The sequence below is a fragment of the Dasypus novemcinctus genome, chromosome 5 (genome assembly GCF_030445035.2).
Source record: "Dasypus novemcinctus isolate mDasNov1 chromosome 5, mDasNov1.1.hap2, whole genome shotgun sequence".
Taxonomy (NCBI): Eukaryota; Metazoa; Chordata; class Mammalia; order Cingulata; family Dasypodidae; genus Dasypus; species Dasypus novemcinctus.
The window spans coordinates 64,223,753-64,247,156 of record NC_080677.1 but is presented as its reverse complement, the minus strand read 5'-3'; the positions used below and the strand labels follow the sequence as shown (position 1 = coordinate 64,247,156).

The 23,404-nt window shown below is 34.7% G+C and overlaps 1 protein-coding gene and 1 pseudogene across 3 annotated transcripts in view; one reads left to right on the top strand and one right to left on the bottom strand.

Moving 5' to 3' along the window:
• Positions 1-23,404, top strand: part of ZNF804B (zinc finger protein 804B) — a 576,346-nt gene that overhangs the window by 196,476 nt on the left and 356,466 nt on the right. The gene's annotated exons all lie outside the window — the stretch shown is intronic.
• LOC139438965 (glyceraldehyde-3-phosphate dehydrogenase-like) lies at positions 19,739-20,796 on the bottom strand (annotated as a pseudogene).

Genomic DNA, 23,404 nt, shown 5'->3' with positions numbered 1-23,404 from the left:
AATGCATAAAATTTCCATAGGATCTCCAAATCTTCAAGAAAAAGGAAGTTAGTTATGTTTTTGCTGCTATGTTTTTACTCCAGTTACTGGTACAGAAGTTACCTTTGAAAAAAATCACTACTCTCACTCTTATGAGAGACCATTTAGGTTAAAAAGTATGTTTTTCAAGGCCATTCTTCCAATGCACACAATATTAAAGACATTTTTTCATTTTGCAGAAATTTTTGAAAGGCTAACATTCTGTTGAGTAATAAATATTTGCTGGGCTCCAATATGGAAAAAAGATTTCAAGGGGTCTGATGTGTCTAGAACCACATATTGGAAGAGCGAGGCTTTTTTACTGTGCTAGTTCTCAGACTTTGCTTTTTTACCTTTAATTCTTCCCCTCTTTCCTCACAAATATTTTTGAATAGGTAATCAAAGACAAAACTGTCTAGTGAGTATTGTGCTCATAGATTTCAATATCTGGTATTAAGATACAACCTTGGGTCAACGATCATGCTAATTTTGGTTTGAGCTAGAAAATGAATTTGAATCCTATCCATTACATCAGTGTTTCGAAGGGCAATAGATTTTGTCCATAAGTTATTATACGCATGCAGATATAATACACATGAAATGCATACACATGTGTATATGTATACACATGTATGCATATGCATGTGTATAGTATACATTTATGAACCAGGTATATATGAATGTATATATGTTTAATGTCTATTATTTCTCTTTTGCCATTGATCAGTCATAGTCATGGTAACAGTATTTTATTTAATAATTTCTTTAGAAATATCTTAAAGTCTTGGTATGGTGCACTTATTTTCTGTGAACAAAATTATTTTTATATTCAAGGAGTTAACATACATTTTGATAAAAAAAGGTTTATGGGGAAAATGAAGCTAAATAAACTTGGGTACAGAAGATTGGCATATGGAGATAAGCAAAATGACCATCAGGCACTAGCCAACTACATTAAACTCATTTAAAGAAGAAAAAAAGCAATTACTGCAAATGTAGGCACATCCTGAACTCTTTAACATATTTGTGAATAATTTTTAAAAGGAGAAGGTTTTTAAGCAAATGATGAACCTTCAATTTTAAAATGTAGAAACATATGCAAAAAAATGATTTCTTATCCAAGGGTAAATTTCTCTTTATTTATAAGTGTACCCAGCTGGCAGTAGGAGGTATCTCATTCCTGGAAATTCATGTCTTGAAAAGCAAATGGTTAGGGGAATCTTCATTTAGCTACATTGTAGTGGCATTTCCAGCTTTGAAATGTCATTTGGAGGAGCCCCTGAGTGCTGGGGAGAGAAATGTGGCTGTACTTTGGCAGGCTGTGTATAGCAAAATTCTCAAACCGAGGGGTCTTATAAAATCTGATGGCTTTGTTGATCATTTTATGCATAGCAACATGGATTTGGTTTTTTGTCAAATCCACACTGGTCGAATTGAATTATTTTAATTAGTATCAGTAATCATTCTCCTAGCTGTTTCTGGATTACTTTAGAATCTTTGGAGGAACAGACTACTAGAGAGGCCTCAACTAACAATGTCATCCATTTTTACTTTTAAAATAGTGGCTTTTGGGGAGTGGATGTGGCTCATGCGATTGAGTGCCTGCTTTTCATGTACGAGATCCTGGGTTCAATCCCCAGTACCTCTTTAAAAAAAAGAAAAAAACCCAACATTTTACTGATAACCAGATTTGGGTCCAAGTTAGGGAAATAGGAAGTACATATTAAAATGATGTGGTTCAGAACAAAATTAATTTGGGTTTGGCATATGCGATTTTGGTTGGTGATATTCTTTATCCCATTTGTTACACTATCCCCATCTGTTTTAGCATTTTGATATAGCTGATAATAACAACATGTTCAGTATTTTATAAATATAGTACTGACCCAGGTTAAGGAAGCAGAAAGTCTTCATTTAATTCATTGATTTTTTGAACAGCTTTTATTTCTAGTTAGTAAAATATAACATTGTCATGCCAGAAAACTTGGAAAACCCTAGGATGAGAAAAACCAAATAAAAAGCACAGATAACATCTAATTTTCACAGATATCTTTGATATTTTGTGTCTCTCTTCCCAATTTTGGGAATACTGAAGCAAACAAAGGCTGGCCTTAAAGGTATAGGGATTGAACTCTTTCTGGAAGTTTTTTTGTTGGACTGGGTCCTCATGCAGTGAACAGATAGATGAAAGCATGGCAGATACAGTAAAAATCCTATTCATGATGCTGCATTAGGTTTATTTGAAGGCAAAATTGCTGAGCAGAGGCAATGGGAAGAATCCTGATAAATTATGATATCAACTGTCTCGGTAAATAATCCCTGGGTCTAGGTTCTTGGATGTGTCTCCTTGCTCAAACATGCTTCTAAGCAACGCTCATTTTCTGGCCCACTGGTCCCAGCATTCTCCACCACCATAGACCAACTACAGACTGGTATAGAGATTGAATTGCCTGTCCAGTTGCCCAAACTTAGACCTTTTCCCCTGTTTTTTCCTTCTCTACTTTTGCTCTAATTTTTAACTTTACAAGGCTCTATATTATTTAGCTATTTAGCTAGAGGCTTCCACTAAATTAATCTTCAGTCATTTTCCCTTATGCTCATTAGAACAATCAACACATTCCTTCTTTTTGTTTTGCTCTTTGAACATAGCAAAGTGATTTTTGGTTCAAGGCTCTTGGACTAAACATAACCAGAATGCTTATTTCTCTGATCTTTACCAGTCCACAGCTAAAATACCTACTCAGGAAGCTCTTCACTGACCATCTTCTCTAAATAACCCTCCTGATTAACATCTATCTCTTCCTATGTTTCTATTTATTCTTTTTCTTTAGTTTTTCATAGGCCACAACATTATTTAAAATTGATTTGTGTTTTTTATTTGCATATTTAGTATCAGTCTCATTTTTCTCCTACTGCCCCTCCATCCACTGTCAACCTGAAATTTAATCTTGTCTATTTTGTTCACCTCTGTGTCTTCGTTGTATAGATCAACCTAACACAGAGAAAGTGCTCAGTAAGTAAATACTGAGTGAATGTTGAATAATAAAGCTTGGTTATCTATTAGGAAGAATGTGATTGTTAGAAAAGTATCAGATCGTAGAATCTGATGAATCCTTCCAAACTCCCTGGGGACAAAGAGGGACTGACTTTCAAAAACAAAAAGGTAGTCCACCTTCCTCAAAGAAAAGGAGGGATAATTTTTTATCTCCCTGATATCAATATAGATTGTACTCCAATATGATTTATAATGATGTATCATATTCTACTATATGGATATAACATATCTTTTCATAACCAATCCCTTATTGTTGACCATTTTATTTCCTTCCAATTTTCCTTTATTATACATGTCACCTCTGTGGATATCTTTGTGTACATATCTTGTATACAACTCCGATTATTTCCTTTGGGGAAATTGCTATATAAGATGTATGCACCACTTTGAATAGTACTGAAATATGATGTTAAAGCCTAAATGGCAAAATATTTGTTGTTTAGACCCTGTAAGAAAAAAAATCATAAATCTTTTAAAAACAAACTCAGACATTTTGAATCAACTTTATCTTTGTAGTTTTAATTTTAATCTAACTGCATTATTAAAGAGAATAAAGATTGATTTTTGTCTTTCTCAATCTATAGCCATTTTATCCAAAATAGGAATGTGAATTTTTTTCAGGTTGTCATTCTTTCTTACTCTTGTTTACTATGCTACTCTAAAAATATTTCAGCACAAATGAGGCCTGAAACATATTAGTAAAAAATAGTCCATATTCTTCATGTTTTTAATGAATAGTTCTTTTAAACTCATTTAGAGAGATGTGCATCTCTTTTCTTAAAAGTTAAAATTTATGTTTTCTCTCAAAGGATGACAAGCACCCTGCTATATGATGAACACTTTCTAAAACATATTTTTTGCTTTTTTACCTTTTGGCATGAGCAGAGATACTGAAAGCAACTGCTATCCTGCAGAAATACCAATGATATTGTATTTTCAAAATATTGAAGTAGGGAAGCGCATGTGGCTCAAGCAATTGGGCTTCCACCTACCACATGGGAGGTCCTGGGTTCAGTTCCTGGTGCCTCCTGGAGAAGGTGAGCTGATGCAACAAGATGATGCAATGAAAGAGACACAAAGAGGAAAGACAATGAGAGACACAACAACAAGGGAGCTGAGGTGGCTCAAGTGATTGAGCGCCTCTCTTCCACATGGGAGGTCCCACATTCAGTTCCTGGTGCCTCCTAAAGAGAAGACAAGCAGACACAGAGAACACACAGCAAATGGACATGGAGAGCAGACAGTGACAGCAAAACAATGGGGAGGAGGGGAGAATAAATAAAAATAAATAAATCTTTAAAAATATATTGAAGTTAAAATTAAAATTTATAGCCCTTGTGGTCATCTGATGAAGTATCTCCAGCTTTTTCTTCCCCAGGAAAATTACTCCCTTCACTGATAAAATCCCCCTTTTTAGAAAGTTCTAATAGGCAAAGGATAGGGGTTTAAATCTACCTATTGTCATTCTTCAGTTTTGTAATTTGAAAAGTGGGTCTATTGTATAAAGAGATTATTTTAGTTATATTGAGAAGGTAATTTCCTAAGATAAGAGTTGTTTTATTTCAAAATAATTGCTACATATAGCGATAAGACTGGGCAACAAAGTCATTTTGAGTAACTATTAGAAAAATGAGCTTTCCTTCTTTAAATAACCATGTGGTAAGTGCTTTAAAAATCTATGTTGTTTCCAATAGTTTGAAGTCAATTATTGTTTTTGGAATCCATATTTTGGCTGTGCTGCTCAATACCTCCTCGATGTAGTATATTGTCCTTGAAACATTCCATAAGTTCTAAGTCCTCAGTAAAAAGGCACATGCTTCCAAATAATGTTATGCATATAGAATAGCAGTTATCTTTTACTACAAAGAGACTAGCTCAGGTTTTCCCTTAAGAAAATGTTATATTTTGTTTAACTTTATGAAAGCCTTTAGAGCCTTTCTGGAACCATCTTTTATCCAAAAGTCCTTAAGTGAATTAAAAATATATGAAGAATATCTATAAGTATATTTAACTGGAGCAGCAAGCCATTGACCTCGGAATATATAGGCAATTTCATTCCGATATCCATACCTTTTTTTATAATCCATACTCTAGTTGATTCTAATTTATTTACTAGCTTTTCAATTCTGTTTTTCCTTTTTATAATTTTATAATCTATGCAATTTTAACTAAAATATTTTTTTCAATTAAACTATTAACACTCATAATTAAATTGAATCTCATCTACTTAAAACACCGAGGAATTACTTTCAGCTTCAGCTCTAAAATGTAAATGGCTTGGAAGTCATCACACATGTCCTTAGAATAAGAAAAAAGCTGACTAATGTAAAAACTAATAATTTTTAGGCACATTAGCAAGTTGAGATCAACCGTTCTCAAAACTGGAGAGGTGGGTAAATAAAGAGCATCACAGAGTAGATCAGCTTACTAGGAGAAGAAGCTGCTGGAGTCAGTCATGATTCATATTACAACATATACATCATGTCCAGTTTTCAACAAAAAATTTAAAAATTAAAATTTCAATAAAAAATTAAAAGGTAAGAAAAAACATTGTCCTGCCTAAAGAGACAAAGTAAGCATCAAAATTAGACTCAGTTATGAAGCAGGTTTTGGAAATTTCAGATAAGGAATTTCAAATAATAATGATTAAAATTTAAGACTTCTAATGTAACAAGTAGATGACATTACAATAATAGGTGATTACTGTAAACAGGTAAACAGAAACTCTAAGAAAGAAACAGATGAAATGCTAGAAATCAAAGTCATTGTAAAAGAAATAAAGGATGACTTTGAGAGGATCATCAGTCGGCTAGACAGAGCATGAGCAAGAAAATAATCAGTGAGCTTGCAGATATATTAGTAGAAACTTCCCAAAATGAAATGCAAAGAGGAAAAAGAATGAGAAAAGAGGAACAAAATTTCCAAGAACTCTGAGACAATTATAAAATGTGTAAGATACATGTAATATGAATTCCAGAGGGAGAAGATAGAAAGGAACAGAAAAAAAATATGAAGTAATAATGGCTGAGAATTTTTCAAAGTTATTGTCAGACACCAAACTACAGATCCAGAAGCTCAGAGACACTAAGCAGGATAAACACCAAAATATTTACAACTAAGCATATCATATGTAAACTACAAAATCCAAAGACAAAAAGAAAATCTTGAAAGATACCACATGGGAACAAACACCTAATCTAAGGTTTCTATATAGTAGCTTTGTTACTATATAGTAACAAGGGTAAGAATTACATCAGACTTCTCATCAGAAACAACACCAGCAAAAAAAGAGAGGAATATAATACTTGAAATTTTGAACAAAAACAGAAAACATGGGAAAAATACCCATCAACCTACAATTATGTATCAAAAAATTATCCTTCAAAATGGAAGAAAAACAAAAACAAACACAAAAATGACTTTCACAGAGAAAAAAAAACATTCATCTATGGGAATCTGTTGTCAATAGATCTGCCTTGCAAATTTTTAGAAATTCTTCAGAGAGAAAGAGATTTAGGTCAACAACTAGAATCTACATGAAGAAAGGAAAAGCACTGGAGAAGGAATAAATGAAGGCAAAATAAAATAATCTTTTACTTATACAGACTGAACTAGTAGATATAACTCTTTATTCAAAGTCTTAATAATACATTTGGTGATTATAGCATATGGATAAATGAAATGAGTGACAAGTAGTATAAAGGATGGAAGTTCTAGCTAATGCAATAAGATGAGAGGAGAGAGTATAAAGATTGGGAAGGAAAAATAAAACTTTCTCTTTTTGCACAGATGATGTGATTGTCTATTTGGAACACCCCCAAAGAATCAAGAAAAATTCCCAAAGACCCTGAAACTATTAAGTTATTACAACAAATTTGCAGGATACAAGCTTAAAATACACAAGTCAATAGCTTTCCTATATACCAGCAAAACAGTTGGAATTTGAATTAAAAATACACACTATTTACATTAACACCAAAAATAAAATATTTATGTATAAATATAAAAAAATATGTGCAGGATCCAAATTACAAAACTGATTAAAGGAATAAAGAAAGATGTAAGTGTAAAGATATTGACTGTTCATAGATATTCAGGAGATGCAATATTGTTAAATATCTGTTTTTCCCAACTTACTGTATAGATTCAACACAGTATCAATCAAAATCCCAGTAAGTTATTTTGTGGATATTGCTACATTGATTCTAAAGATTTATATGAAAAGACAAAAGTCCTAGAATACCCAGCACAGTACTGAAGAAGAAAAAAGGCAGAGGACTGATACAACCTTGTTTCAAAACTTACAATAAAGCTATAGTAATCAAGACAGTGTGGTATTAGGAAAGGAATGGACAAAAAGATCAACAGAATAGAGTAGAGAGCAGAATGGACCCACATAAATATAGTCAATTGATCTTTAATAAAAGAGCAAAACCAATTCATTGGAGAATGTCTAGTTTTTTGAACAAATGGTTCTGGAACAACTGGACATCCACATATAAAAAATGAATCTAGACACAGGCTTTTCTCAAAAATTAACTCAAAATGGACCAATAACCTAAATATAAGACAAAACTATAAGAGTTATAGAAGATAACATAGGAGAAAATCTAGGTGACCTTGGGTTTACTGATGAGTGTGTAAATACATCACCAAGAGCATGAAAGAAAATATTGACAAGTTGGACTTTATTAAGATTAAAAACTTCTTTTACTCTTAAAAACATACTGTTAAGAGAATGAAAATACAACCCAGTGAATGAGAGAAAATATTTGTAAAACATATATTTGTTAAAGAAACTGTATCTAATATACACAAAGAACTCTTAAACTCAACAATAAGTAAACAAACAATACAATTAAAATGTGGGAAAAAGATCTGAACTGACACCACTAAAGATAAACACAGCAGTAAACACATGAGAAGATGTTAAACATCATATATTATGAGGGAATTACAAACCAAAACAACAATGAGATATGATTAAAATGAGTAAAATAATTATTTTATACATTGAAAATTACATTTCTGTCAAGAAAATGGACAAGACTCGTATTCATTGCTGGTGTAATGAAAAAGGGCAGCCACTTCTAAAGATAATTTGACACTTTCATAAACATACACATAGTTGTACCACAGGATCCAACAATTGCCCTCCTATTATTTACACAGTTAAGTTTAAAACTTATTTTCACACAAAAGCCTGTACAAGTATGCTTATAGAAGCTTTATTCATACGTCCCCCAAACTGAAAGTAACCAAGATGTCCTTTAACAGGTGACTGGATTAACAAACTCTGCTTAATCCATACAGTAGAATATTCAGATAAAGAGAAATAAGCTATCAAGCATCACTGACATGCAGGAATTTTAAATGCACTTTTTTTTTTTTTTTTGGTGAAAGAAGCCAGTCTGACAGGCTACATACTGTATAATTCCAATTATAGGACAATTTATGATTGGTGATGGCAAGCAGTTCGGGGAATAGGGAGAGGGATGAGAAGGTGAAGGACAGGGGACTTTTAAGGAGTGAAACTATTTTGTATTTTTCAGTAGCAATAAACATGTTCTAAAAAATAGTCTATTTAAAAAGAACATGCACATGAGGAATCAAATAGGGACTTTTTCCTCCTACAGCTTTCTCTTTAGGAAGTATCTTGTGATAGGCTATTCTTTATCTACTTTTTCCAGATAAATCCATTTCATCAATTTTATATTTCACACCCTCTGGCACTGACTCTTCTTGGTTAGATGACTGTATCAACCAATCATTTTCTTACTGTCAAGCTGTCTCTAGTTTTTTTGCAGTCCCTGAGTAATGCCTTGAAGTGATTGTCTGAATTACGCCTAGTCATTGACTAGGAACCAACCTCTTTTAATTCAAATATAGTTTTGCTTGTATTTATGTTTCTGTGCATAGTTCAATTTGGTGTAGTTCCATCTGAACAATGACAGAGATCATCTTGGGATTCCTTATATCCATTTATTCTAGGAGGTTGCATAGTCTGGATCTTATGATCTGACATAAAAGGGAAAAATGATAGGAATGTTTCTCTGTTCTAGGTATCTTTCATATCAACCATATTACCTCATTGACATTGTTAGCTCTTTGCCTATAAAGCTTAAATCATTAGGGTAGCATACTCTTTATTTCCATCATATAAACCATAGCTTTGTATTTAAAATTAAAGCAAGTGCTAATATCTTAAATTTTAGGAAATGTTCTGCATCTAAACTTGAGGTTTCCTAAGCTAAAGTAGTCAGAATGAAGATAAAATGGTTCTCCAACGAGCTACCTGAACTATAGATAAAGCTTTTTCATGTGACAGAGGAAGAGAAAGAGAAATATTATGCATGTGATTTCACTTCCTGCTGGAATTCATTATGAATATGTTGATATAAAATTCATACTACTCTATAAATCTTACCTCATATTATGAAAATCATGTTGATATGAACATGCTATTAGTGTTTCTCCAAAATTCTGTATAACAGCACTTGGTTCCCCTTTGTTTCAACTACTTTTCTTATGGCATGAATGTACAATTTCATAATAGGGGATTCTTCATTCTCTTATTCATACTGTGTTAATTAGACTAACTTCTTTTCTTCCAAGGAAATGAATAACAAGAGTTCTGATATTCTATTTATCTCTCATGTTGAGGAAAAATTTCCTTTGAAACACCTTGAATTGCAAGTAAATGAAAGCTCAGTAATTGTACTTTTAACACATCAATTTGCCTTTTCTCAGTCTGTGACTCAGTACTAATGAGTGTTCATAGAAGAAAGTCGATTTTAAGTAGGAAGCTTCTGTCTCCTCTGATTCTTTGTTTCTTTTCTCTTTAGTAAAGAGTTTAGTAAAGAGTTTTTCTAGCACGCCTATTTCATGAGAATTATCAGAGAAAAAAACTAACATCTTTTGTTTGTTGAGTTATACAAAACCTTGCTTCCCCCCCCCCCCAATTTAATGCTTAGAAATCTTTGTCTAGCTACCACTGCATTATGATTTTTATGAGGACAATATTTTTGGCCTCAGCCTGTGCTTATTTCAGAGCAAAGTAACAATTATATACTTATATAGCATTGTTATATAAATACCCCCTGAAGAGTAATATATGTGTGTGTATACATATTATTTTAATGCAAAAATTATCAAATATATGAATTAGGTAAAAGAATATTCAAGGTCTCTAATAAAATAAAAAGGCCTTTCAGGTATTCTCACATTATAGATGAAAGAAAATTGCAACAAAATTGCTCATATATTATAGAATATTCTTGCTATTTGAAGTAATCTGGATTTTAGGCAGATAGAGCTTTGAGGGAAAAAATCTCAAATAAATAAAAAAGATTATTATTTTAAAATAAAAATTTTCCCAACATCACATACATAATGAAATTGAACTCTAAATTGTGATATCTTTTCATTATTTAAATTTTATTCTCATGCTAGATTCCTAATTTTCTTCTCGGACTTCACTCTTAAAAATGAATTTCTATAAGCACAAAAATACTTCTAAAAGGAATAGATAATTTGCTTTTAAAATGTGCTGGTATTTGTATTCATATAAACATATATAGGAATCTGTAGAAAATATACATAGACACTAACACATGAAAGAAGAAAGTCATTAATATTTTGTAGTTACAGATTTACTCAAAATGGAAAAACAGCTGACTTAATATTTTCTGAATGGCAGAATATGTTCTACAGCAGGGACTCTGATAACACATCATTGCATTCTAGATTTCTGAGCAACAAAAGCCACTGACCAAAGGTAAGAACCTTGAGTATTTATCACAGGAAAGAAGAGCTAAACAATTGAAGTCTATTGGATCTGGAATTCTCCTTGGGAATTCAGTTGAGGATGACAGAAATTTGTCATCACATGTTTGCATTTTTCCCGGATGATTTTTTATTTTGTAAACTTAACAAATCCAAATGCATAAAAATAGAGAGTAATTGAAAGATTTATCACACTGAAAAATGTTTATAAAAATGGTTATTCCATCAAACATATGAGTATATACACATTTAGAGAATAATTCCAAATCTCATGTAATATATTTTAGTCAAAGATGAAACCCTTTTCATATATCTTATTTTATTTATGTAACTACTCTTTGCTCCTTGCTGGAAATAATAGGTAGGTGTGAGATACACAGAGCCATCCACAGATGTCACTATAAAACATTGCTGGTATCACAAAATTTGCTCTATACTGTTCTCTTCTGGTCACTCTAAGATATGTAATACTCATAAAGTGGCTGGTCATCTGCTGGTTTGCCATGTGCTTATCTGATTATAATGTTTTTTATTTTGATTTTAGATTAGAGAAACAGAGTATGGCCTTCCATCCATCTCTGGAGACTTTTAGATTTAATATCACACCTAGCAGTTACTCTTTGTATTTTAGAAACAAATTCTCATTAAGGAGGATGCTTATGTTATTATCTATCACTTGCCCAAGAGAAATATAAATTAATGATGGTGTTGGGAAGGACTCTACTGTACCCTTCACATTTTGCATTAATCTAAAAAAATGGAAAGGAAGACATTTTATTTCAATCTGCTCACAGAAGAATTATGATTCAAATGAAATCCCTGAGAGTGGAATCTTTGTTCCTAGATAGAGATGCGATATCCTCACAGGATTTACTTCATCTCTGACTACAAAAGAAGACTTCAATCTCTTTCCTAGGGAGAATTGTTCACCTGCCTGACATGTACAGCTTTGTTTATTATTTTGTGAGTGCCATCATTCTAGAGGATGTCTGGTTCTCATTTACATACCAAGATCATTCTCTTTGAATTGCTTTCTTTCAATGTGAGTAAGATTCATAGATTTCTTTCTTGTTACCTAATACTCACTGTTTCATGTGTTGTCGTGTTTATGTAAGTTTTCCCTTTCAAGGGTGCTTTAAGAAGAGAATTATTCAAGTTTGTTATATTACCTTAGCAATGCATTCTATAAATCAATTTAACTATCAGTTGAATAAAATGTGGGTTCAGATAGGAAGAATGCTTTGTTAATCACTGAGTAGCCTCCAAGATATTCAGACTTTCTCGAACTAGAAGTTTTCATTTATTTGTAATGCAATTATCTGCATCTTCATTGTCCTTGAATCTCCAGCCTCCTGAGAAATTTTGGTTTTAATATTCAAAGAAAATAACTAGATAGCTAGTAGCCCCATGCTACTTACTTTAGTATATCCTCAAGAATATCTCCAAGAGTTCTCTGAGGACTGTCACTGTCTCTCCATCAACTCTTGTTCTGATACCCTGATTCTGCCCATCTCTCAATCCACACACCAGGGCTCTTGTGCACCTGCTTCCCACATGTTGCATGATCATGCACACTTTGATATCCTCCCACCTCTAATGACAAAAATTCATGCAATTTTTTTGTATTCAAAGTTGCACTATGTATTTGAAGCAAAAGGAGGGAGGGCATAGCATCATACAGTATGAACAGCAAATTAAAATTGAATATTAGCTATTACTGTTGTAAAAATTCATCTGCTCCATGCCAGGGAGAACCTCTTTCAGGTCATGCTTTCCCTCTGATCCCAGATTATTGCCATCTTTGGTGCTTTCCAGCGTCTTCATCCCTTTCTTCTCCTAAGTTCCAACACCAATATTCTTGTTAGCCTCTTTTGTACAGCATTAGCTCCCTGCCCTCTCCTTTTCTGATTCCTGCAATGGAAATTTTATCCTTAAATTTATTCGTGCAAATAAAAAAATCATTTTATTAAATAATGGGCAATCATTTTCTTTTTCTACAAAATGCTTCCCTCATTCCTTTATTAGGACTGAATAATATACTCTTATATATACATGCCACATTTTGTTTATTCATTAATCCTTTGGTGGATATTTGGGTTGTTTCCAAGTTTTGCTACTGTGAATAATAATGCTATGAATATATATGTGCAAATGTCTGTTTAAGTACCTGCCAGTGGCTTGAGGATATACTTAGGAGTGGAATTAGTCCTAGGTCATATGATAATTCTATGTTTTACTTTTTGAGAAAACACCAAACTATTTTCCACAGAGGCTGCCCTAATTTTTATTCCCATCAACAAAGTATAAGAGTTCCAATTTCCCCACATTATTTGTTATTTTCTGCCTTTTTTATTACAGTGATCATAGTAGCAACAACATAGATGAACATTGAAAATATTATGCAAAGGGAAATAAGTCAGATACAAAGAGACAAATATGATATGATTCCACTTACATGAAATAACTAGACTAGGCAAATTCATAGAGGCAGAAAGCAGATTAACAGTTATCAGGGGTCTGGGGGAGAAGGAAATGGGGTGTTATTGCTTAATAGGTATAGAATTTCTGTTTGGGGTAATGAAAAAAAATTGGAAGTAGATAGTGGTGATAGTTGTACAACATTGTAAATATAATTAATACCACTGAATTGTACTCCTAAAAATGATTAGAATGACAAAGTTTATATTATATACGTTGTACCACAAAATAAAAGGGGAAAAAAATGTGTCCTCTGTAGAAATTATTTTGTAGGTCTATTCTGCCCTCATGTCTTCTTGTTTTTATGTTCATTCTTGTCTCTCTTTAATTCATTCAATTATTTTAAAAAATTTGGTGTCACAAGGTGAAGACTATGGGCCATGTGAGTAGCACCAGAAATAAAACCTAATCTATCCTCCAAATGCTCACATTCTACTAAGAAGGTGTAGGAAACACACAACCAAGATGCAGTGTGAACTGTGCTATGTCAGAAGACGATGTGGAACACCAGGTGTGTTATCTAACCTGGAAAGGAAATGAGAGGGTCATGGAAATCTTAGAGAAGGAGATATCTGAATGTTGGGGCATCAGAGGGAAGGAGAATCAGAAAGGATATAAGGGAGAAACCTGGAAATGGAGAATGATGAGAACTGAGACAAGGCACTCTTTTGGGGGACTCTTAGGTAAGGACTACCTTAAAAAAATACACATAAATCATCATTAGCTTTCTTTCTTGGAGGTATTTTTATTTAACATACTCTTTTTGTGATTTTTTAATGGTTAATAGTTTCTTATTTTCTCCCATGAGATCAAGATAGTCCTCTTTTCTAAGATGAATCCATGAGTATTATGAAAATATACCCATTTTGAAAAGTTACCTACAAAATATATTTTGTGAATGTGGTTCCCTGGTCCCAGTTCAAGAGGGAGCAGAGTAATCTCATGCACATACTGGGAACAGTTTCAGGTTTCATTTTCACTTCAAAACAAGCTGGGGACCTCAAGGAAGATGACAGACAGGAAAGACACAGGGCCTTCTTCTCCTCCAGAAAAATATTTAGAGGATAGACTGAAACAGACTGGAAGAAGATCTTCTAGGGTTTAGGACATGAGGCAAAGGCTGGACACCCCTCAGAGGAGAGAGGGACAAAGGAGGGGAATCTTTGAAACCAGCAGCTGCTGCTGCCAGCACCATCCCCCACACTAAAGACACTTTAGAATTCTCAGGGCTCTGTTCCTGTGGCTAGAGACAAAGGGGGCACCAGGGATCCACCACCCCAGGAAAGGGGAGAGAGAAGGACACAGCCCAACGCTGACACAGCTTCTGATCCACAAATTTGATCTACTGTGTCCCAGGAGCCCTTCCTGGGCCAGGTGGGGCTGGACCATTGTTTGCCTTGGGAGGTGGCAAGGAGCTAGAGATATACAACCCTCATTTACTAATTGGGACTGATTGTAGAGTACTTAGAGGCGAGTGGAAAGGGAGGTGGCTATGGGAGAAGGCTGGAGTACTGTCTCTGAGAAAGTTTGAAGTACAAGGTCTTAGCCTCCAAGGAGGAACCTCTTTTACATTGATCCAGTATGTGTTGCAACAAATACACTCCTACCAGGCAATGAACTGAGAGCTGACAAAGAATGCCATCTGCTGGCAGAAAGAAGTGCAAAAAGAACTGAGAAAATTAAAAATTAGTAAGAGAGGCTTTTTCCAGTCTTTATAGTTTCCCTCTCCTAGGCCCTAGGAAGCAGTCTGCAATCAATTACTGGGTCCAGAGCCCAGGTTTGAGCTACTAGCAGGGACAATCCTAGCAACCCAGGTTGAGCCAAGAATCAAAGAGCAGTGGTAACACACAGCCTCCCACCACTAAATCCCTGCAAAAGAGAAAGAAATTGAGTATCTGAGTAAACTGCATCTTTAATCAGATGACTAGACTCAAGCAAAATTTACAAGCCATACTAAGAAGATGGAAGAGATGGTCCAAGAAAAGGACTATAACAAAGCCCCAGAAGAGATGCAGAATTTGAGAGAAGTGAGACGCACACAAATTTCCAAAATCAAATTAATGAATTGAAAGACAGCATGGCTAAAGAGATAAATGACCTCAAGAAGACATTGAGTGAGCACAAGGAAGAATTTGAAATCCTGAACAAAAAATTAACAGAGTCCATGGGAATGATAGACACAATAGGTGAGATCAAAAACATTACAGGCATACAACAGCAGACTCAAAATGATAGAAGAAAGAATAAGTGATACCAATGACAGAACAGCTGAAAATGAAGTGAGAAAAGAATGGAAAAAATTGAGCAGGAGTTCAGAGAATTGAATGACAACATGAAATGCAACAACATTTTAGTATGGAAGTTCCAGAAGGAAAAGAGAAGGGAAAAGGGGCAGAAAGAGTGTTTGAGGAAATAATAGCTGAAAATTTCCCATCTCACAAAAAAATGAACTTACATATCCAAAAAGCACACTGTACCCCAATCAGAATAAACCTGAATATACCTACTCCAAGACACATAATACTCAGAATGTCAAATGCTTAAGATAAAGAGAAAAGTCTCAGAGCAGCAAGGGAGAAACAAATCATCACATATATAAGGGATGCCCAGTAAGACTTAGCAAAGATTTCTCTTCAGAAACCATGGAGGCAAGAAGACAGTGGTATGATACAATTAAGATACTAAAAGAGAAAAACTGCCAGCTGATAATTCTTTTTCCAGCAAAATTGTCCTTCAAATATGAAGGTGAGTATAAAATATTCACACAAATAGAAACTAAGGGAGTTTGCAAAAAAGAATCCACCTCTGCATAAAATATTAAGGAAACCTTAGAACCTGAAATAAAAATATGGGAGAGAAAGGCCTGGAAAAGAGTATAGAAAAAGGAATAGAGAAAGGATAACCGAGAGTAAAAAGACAAACAAAAATATGGTATGACATATGAAAACCAAAGAATAGAATGGTAGAAGTAAATAAGACATTTACAGTATCATTGAATGTGTGTGGATTAAACTCCACAATCAAAAGATAGAGACTGAAAGAATGGATTAAAAAACATGAGTCATCCATATGCTACTTACAAAAAACTCACCTTAGGCCCAGAGATACAAATTAGCTGAAAGTGAAAGGTTGAAAAAAGATACTCCATGCAAATAGTAACCAAAAAAGAGCAGGGGTAGCTATACTAATATCAGACAAAACAGACTTTAAATATAAAAAAATTTTAAGAGTTACAGAAGGCCATTATATATTAGTAAAAGGAATAATCCACCAGGAAGATAAAGCAATCATAAATATCTATGCATCTGACCAGGGTGCCCCAAAATATATGAGACAAACTCTGTAAAAACTAAAGGGAGAAGTAGACATGGCTACAATAATCATTGGAGACTTCAACACCCCTCTCACATCATTAGATAGAACAACTAGACAGAAGATCAACAAGCAAACAGAGAACTTGAAGAATATGATAAATGAATTAGACCACACAGACATACATAGAATGCTGAATCCAAACTCAGCAGGTTATACATTCTTCTCAAGTGCCCATGGATCTTTCTCCAGGATAGACCACATGTTAGGACACAATGCAGTTCTCAATAAATATAAAAAGACTGAAATTATATAAAGCAACTTCTCAGAGCATAATGGAATGAAACTGAAAATCAATAATAGACAGGAGAAAAGTAAACTTGCAGATGTGTTGAGGCTGAACAACACACTGCTAAATAAACAGTGGGTCAAAGAAGAAATTGCAAGTGAAATCAGTAAATATATTGAGACAAATGAAAACAAAACCACAAACTTATCAAAGCTTGTGGGAAACAGTGAAGGTAGTCTTGAGAAATAAATTTATAGCCCTAACCAACTATATTAAAAAAGAAGAAGGAGCTAAACTCAGACTTATCTGAACAAGTAAAGAAACTAGAAAAAGAACAGCAGAACAATCCCAAAGCAAGCAGAAGGAAAGAAATAATAATGATTAGAGCAGAAATAAATGAAATTGAGCACAACAAAAGTAGATAAAATCAGCAAAACCAAAAGCTGCTTCTTGGAGCAGATCAATAAAATTAACAAACCCTAGCAAGACTAAAAAAGAGAAAAGAGAGAAGATGCACATAAATACAATCAGAAATGAAAGTGGGCAAGTTACAACTGACCCCACAGAAATAAAAAGGATAATAAGAGGTAATTATGAGAAACTGTATTTCAACAAACTAGACAACCTAGGTGAAATGGACAAATTCCTAGAAATGCATAACCAACCTACACTCACACTACAAGAAATACAAGAACTTAAGAAATGAATCACATTTAAAGAGGTTGAATCCTTTGTCAAAAATTTCTCAGCAAAGAAAAGTCCAGGACCAGATGGCTTCACAGGTGAATTCTACCAAGCATTTCAAATAGAATTAACATCAATCCCTAAATTATACCAAAAAATTGAAGAGGAGAGAAAATTACACAACACATTTTATGAAGCCAACATCACCCTAATACCAAAACCAGAGAAAGATACAAGGAAAGAAAATAACAGACCAATCTCTCTAATGAACATAGATGCAAAAATTCTTAACTAAATACTTGAAAATTGAATCTAACAGCATATCAAAAGATTTATAAATCATGGCCAAGTGGAATTTATTCCTGGTATGCAAGGCTGGTTCAACATAAGAAAAGCAATCTATGTAATACACCACATTAACAAATTGAAGGACAAAACCACATGATCACTTCAATCAACACAGAAAAGATGTGACAAAATCTAACACACTTTTTAAAATAAAAACACTTCAAAAAACAGGAATAGAAGGAAAATTCCTCAATATGATAAAAGGCATATATGGCATATACAGCCAACATCATACTCAACAGGGAAAGGTTGAAAACTTTCCCTCTAAGATCCGGAACAATCTAGGATGCCCATTTTCACCATTGTTATTCAATATTGTACTAGAACTTCTAGCTAGGGCAATTAGATAAGAAAAAATAATTAAAGGTATCAAAATAGGAACTGAGGAATTAAAGCTCTTACCGTTTGAGGATGACATGACTCTGTATTTAGAAAATTCTGAAATACCCATGACAAAGCTACTTGAGCTAACAAATGAATTCAGCCAAGTGGCAGGATACAAGATCAACATGCAAAAATCAGTAATGTTTTTGTATACTAGCACTAAACAACCTGAGGAGGAAATCAGAGGAAAAATTCCATTTACAACAGCAACAAAAAGACTCAAATACCTAGGAATTACTTTAACCAAAGGAGTACAGTACCTGAATGCAGAAAACAAATGTTAAACAATGTTAAAAGAAGTAAAAAAAGACTTAAATGGAAAGAATTTTGTTCATGGATTGGAACTATAAATATGAAGATGTCCATCTTAGCCAAACTGATCTATAGATTCAATGAAATACCAATCAAAATTCCAAAAGCCACTTTACAGAATTATAAAAGGCAATTACTAAATTCATTTGAAAAGGAAAGTGCACCAGAATAGCCAAAAGCATTCTAAAAAAGAAGGGTAACATGGGAGGAATTTCACTGCCTGACCTTGAATCAGATTACAAAGTTACAGTGGTCAAAACAACATGGTATTGGCATAAAGATAGCCACATTGATCAGTGAAATAGAATTGAGAATCCAGAATTAAACCCTCAGATATGTAGTCAACTGTTTTTTGACAAACCTACCAACTCCATGTTAACAGGATAAAATAGTCTCTCCAACAAATGGTGCTGGGACACCTGAATATCTATAACCAAAAGAATGAAAGAGGACCCCTACCTCACTCCCTATACAAGAATTAACTCAAAGTGGATCAAATAATTAAATATAAAATGCAGGATCTTAAAACTACTAGAAGAAAATGTAGGGAAACATCTTCAAGACACTGTAGTACTTGGTGGTTTCTTGGACCTTACACCCAAAGTATGTGCAACAAAAGAAAAAGTAGATAAATGGGACTTCCTCAAAATTAAACACTTTTGCACCTCACAGGAGTTTGCCAAATGGGTGAAAAGGCAGCTGACTCAATGGGAGACAATATTTGGAAATCACATGTCTGATAAGAATTTAATATCCAGGATATATAAAGAGAGATGCTACAACTCAACAATAAAAACACAAACAATCCAATTTAAAAATGGGCAAAAGACTTGAATAGACATTTGTCCAAAGAATAAACATAAATGGCAAAAAAAAAAACAAACATGAAAAATGTTCAACTTCACTAATGATTAGGGTAATGCAAATCAAAACTACAATGAAATATCATTTCGATGCTTATCAGAATGGCTACTATTAAAAAGACAGAGAACTACAAGTGTTGGAGAGAATGTGGAGAGATAGGAACATTTATTCACAGTTGGTGGGAATGCACAATGGTACACTGTGGAGGACTATTTGGCAGTTCTTAAAGAAATTGAATATAGATTTGCCATATGATCCTGCAATATCACTACTGGATATATACTCAGCCATATTGAGCAGAGGACCACCACTCTGTTACTGTAGTCAAATTCATTGTTGTACCAGGAAATAATCTTGACTAAGTGGTCATTGAGAGCAGTCCCAGCATCAAAAGTGGAAGAATGGGTGTCAGTGTTAAAGTTGCAGGAGACCACCTGGTCCTCAGCATAGCCCAGGATGCCCTTCAGGGGGCCATTGATGCCTACTTCGCTACCTTCTTGGAATCATTGTATTTGGCTGCTTTCTCCAGACAACAGGTCACATCCATGATGGACACATTGGGGGTGGGGACATGGAAGGTCATGCCAGTGAGCTTCCCATTCGGTTCCGGGATGACCTTGCTCACCATCTTGGCAGTGCCGGTAGATTCAGGGATGATGTTCTGGGCAGCTCCACCACCATCTTACCATAGTTTCCCAGAAGGGCCATCCATAGTCTTCTGGGCAGTAATGATGGCATGGACAATGGTCATAAGTCCCTCCATAATGCTGAAGTTATCATGGATGAGTTTGGCCAGGGGGGCTAGGAAGTTGATGGTGCAGAAAGAATTGCTGATGATCTTCAGGGAGTTGTCTTACTTCTCATGGTTCAAACCTGTCACAAACATGGGGGCATTGGCCAAAGAGGCAGAGGTGATGACTCTCTTGGCATCACCCTTCAAATGAGCTCCAGCCGTCTCCAGGGTCGTGAAGACACCAATGGACTCGACAACATATTCAGCACCAGCATCACCCTGTTTGATGTTGGCAGAATCTCACTCCTGGAAGATAGTGATGGAATTTTCATTGATGACAAGCTTCCCATTCCCAGTCTTGACCATGCCCTTGAACTTGCCATGGGTGGAATCACACTGGAACATGCAGAGCATGTAGCTGAGGTCAATGAAGGAATCATTGATGGCAAAAATCTGCACTTTGCCAGAGTTTACATCAGCCCTGGTGACCAGGTGCCTGATACTACCAAATCTGTTTACTCCCACCTTCACCATCGTGTCTCAGGGATGTGGCTGACACTGCATGAAGAGCTACAGCTATCTGTCAAACAGGAAGGAACAGAGCTATAGTTGACATTTAACAATAAATTTTTATTAAAGCAACAACATCATTCAAATGACAATCAATTTTCTATTTAGACAAAACAAAAAACAAAAAACAACCCAAAATTTTGATATATTCTTCCTTTCTGAATCTACCAGTGGTTTCATCATTTATAACTGGACTTAGCTGATTAAGTTTTATGGAGGATAATACCTTTGAACAGATAGTAACTTCAGGTTTCCATGTGAAATATATTTTAGACATTAAAGAACTGTGAGTTAAACTCTCCAACTTTATCACATGGGCTTTAAGTCATGCTCAAATAATGAAAAAATGCCCAATCTACTCTAAAGTGCTTTGGCCATGAAATTGTACATGTCTATTGCAACTCAAGGAAATTAAAAAGAAAAAACAGATAATATTTGAATATTATATCCTGTATTAAAACTATGGTTAGAATGCAAAATGGCATATTTTTAAGAGGACACAGTATATATATTTTGCTTGTATAGAAACATTCTTCACTGATTTTTTTTACCTTTTATTCTGCAATTATTTAAAACTTATAGGACAACTGCAAAAATAGGTGGTCACTTGATTGTCTTCTCCAATTGTGTCTCATGGATTGTGTGATTTTTGATAGTGTAAATGCTAGGCAAAGATTTATTATTGTCCTGAACTTGACTTTGAGATACCTATAAGGGAAGCATCTTCAGGGGTGTCTTTTTTTTCTACATCCCAAAACTGGTTCTGAAGTTTTCAACATTGTGTAGCCCTGACTATAGCAGTGACCTCGTTGGCGTTTTTAAAATGAAAAAAAAAAAAACAACTCAAGCATAGGGTAAAGAGCTGAAATGATATTCTGCAAATAGGGCTCGTGTACCCAGTTTATCCTATTTCTCCTCACAGAATTTGCCCTTGTGTGCATGAGGTAAAAAAAGTAGATCTCAGTAGTTCATAATTAATGTCAGGGAACTGTGATCCTAGCATGACACAAACTCTATCACCAGAAGGAAAAGGTAAAGAAAAATGATGATTGCTCAGCAATTTATACCAGAAGATGAAAGGAAAAGGCATTTTAAATTAATGGTCCCACAGCCTTGATGCTGCCCTGCCACATTTCATCAATCTTTTCTGAGCTGTATCACCTTTGAAAAGGGGACTTCACTGTCATTTAGGGAATACCAAAGAGGAATTTTTCAAAAGAAGCCTGCTTTTACATTTTACTTTAGAATTTTCCCTATAGTACATAAACTTTTAGTGTGGAATTCGATTAAAACATACTCTGTTGCCTGGAAAAGCTGTTCCTTGTAAAAGCTGTCCACTTTTATTGTCAAAATAGTATCCACTGCAATATCTTTAATTGCACTGAAGAAATTTGTAGTTAAAATTCATTGTCCTGAGGTTTTTATAGACCTGAAATGCATTGTCTCTATACTCAGTTTCCTAAGGGCCAGCCAGTTGCCTATCATTAGATTTGTCTAGAACGTTGTTTGTGCTGGTAAAATGTGGTCTGTTTTCTTCACACGGCATCTGTAGTGCTCTTCTCTCCACTCAGTGAACATCTAATGCTTCAGTTTATGTGGCAAGCAGTGGCCAAGATGAGGATATGAAGCTATCAAAGTAACAGTCATGCATTCTTACTAGGTTCCTGGAAAGGAGTAGTAATGTAGGTTGCAGTATCCTCACTGATCTCTACCCTCCTCCAATGTAGGTCATTTTTCAAAATGTAGTTGGAAGAGTGGCCATGAATTAACACTGAGAGGCAAGGAGTCTCCATCCATGTCCTGTTTTAGGAAGTATGCCTGGGAGTTTGGAGCTGATTAAGAATATAGAAACCAGGTTTTAAAACTATTCTATCATTTAAAGATGTGCAAAGGTAGCAAAATTTGATTCAGTGGTGGTGTTTGTATTGTTTGATTTTCAGAGAAGAGAGCTGAAATTCACTGAAATGTATTTATATATACATATGTATTTATATATGTGGCTATGATCAAACCTGGAGAAAGCTCAGTTTGTGGGGTTTTATAGATTATACATCAAATTTTACGTGCAGACTTTGTTAACATGTTATTGTGTTAGTGCCTGTGTTAGTCAGCCAAAGGGGTGCTGATGCAAAATGCCAAAAATTGGTTGGTTTTTATAAAGGGTATTTGGGGTAGGAGCTTACAGGTACCAGGCCATAAATCATAAGTTACTTCCCTCAACAAAGTTTATTTCCACGTGTTGGAGCAAGATGGCTTGTCTGAGAGGGTTCACACTTCCTGGGTTCCTCCCTTCCACGGTCTTGCTTCTCTCTGGGTTCAGGGTTCCTCTCTTCCCAGGGTTCCTTTCTTCCTGGGGCTTGCTTCTCTTTCTTTTGTGTGCTTACTTCCTGGGGCTCCAGCTTAAGGCTTCAGCATCAAACTCCAACATCAAAACTCCAACATTGAAAACCCTCAACTCAGTCCTTTACCATGCCTTTTTATCTGTGAGTCCTTACCCCTTTGGTGGGCCCTAATGAAACAGCCCAATCAAAGCCTTAATCATAACTTAATCACATGCAGGTACAAACCAGAT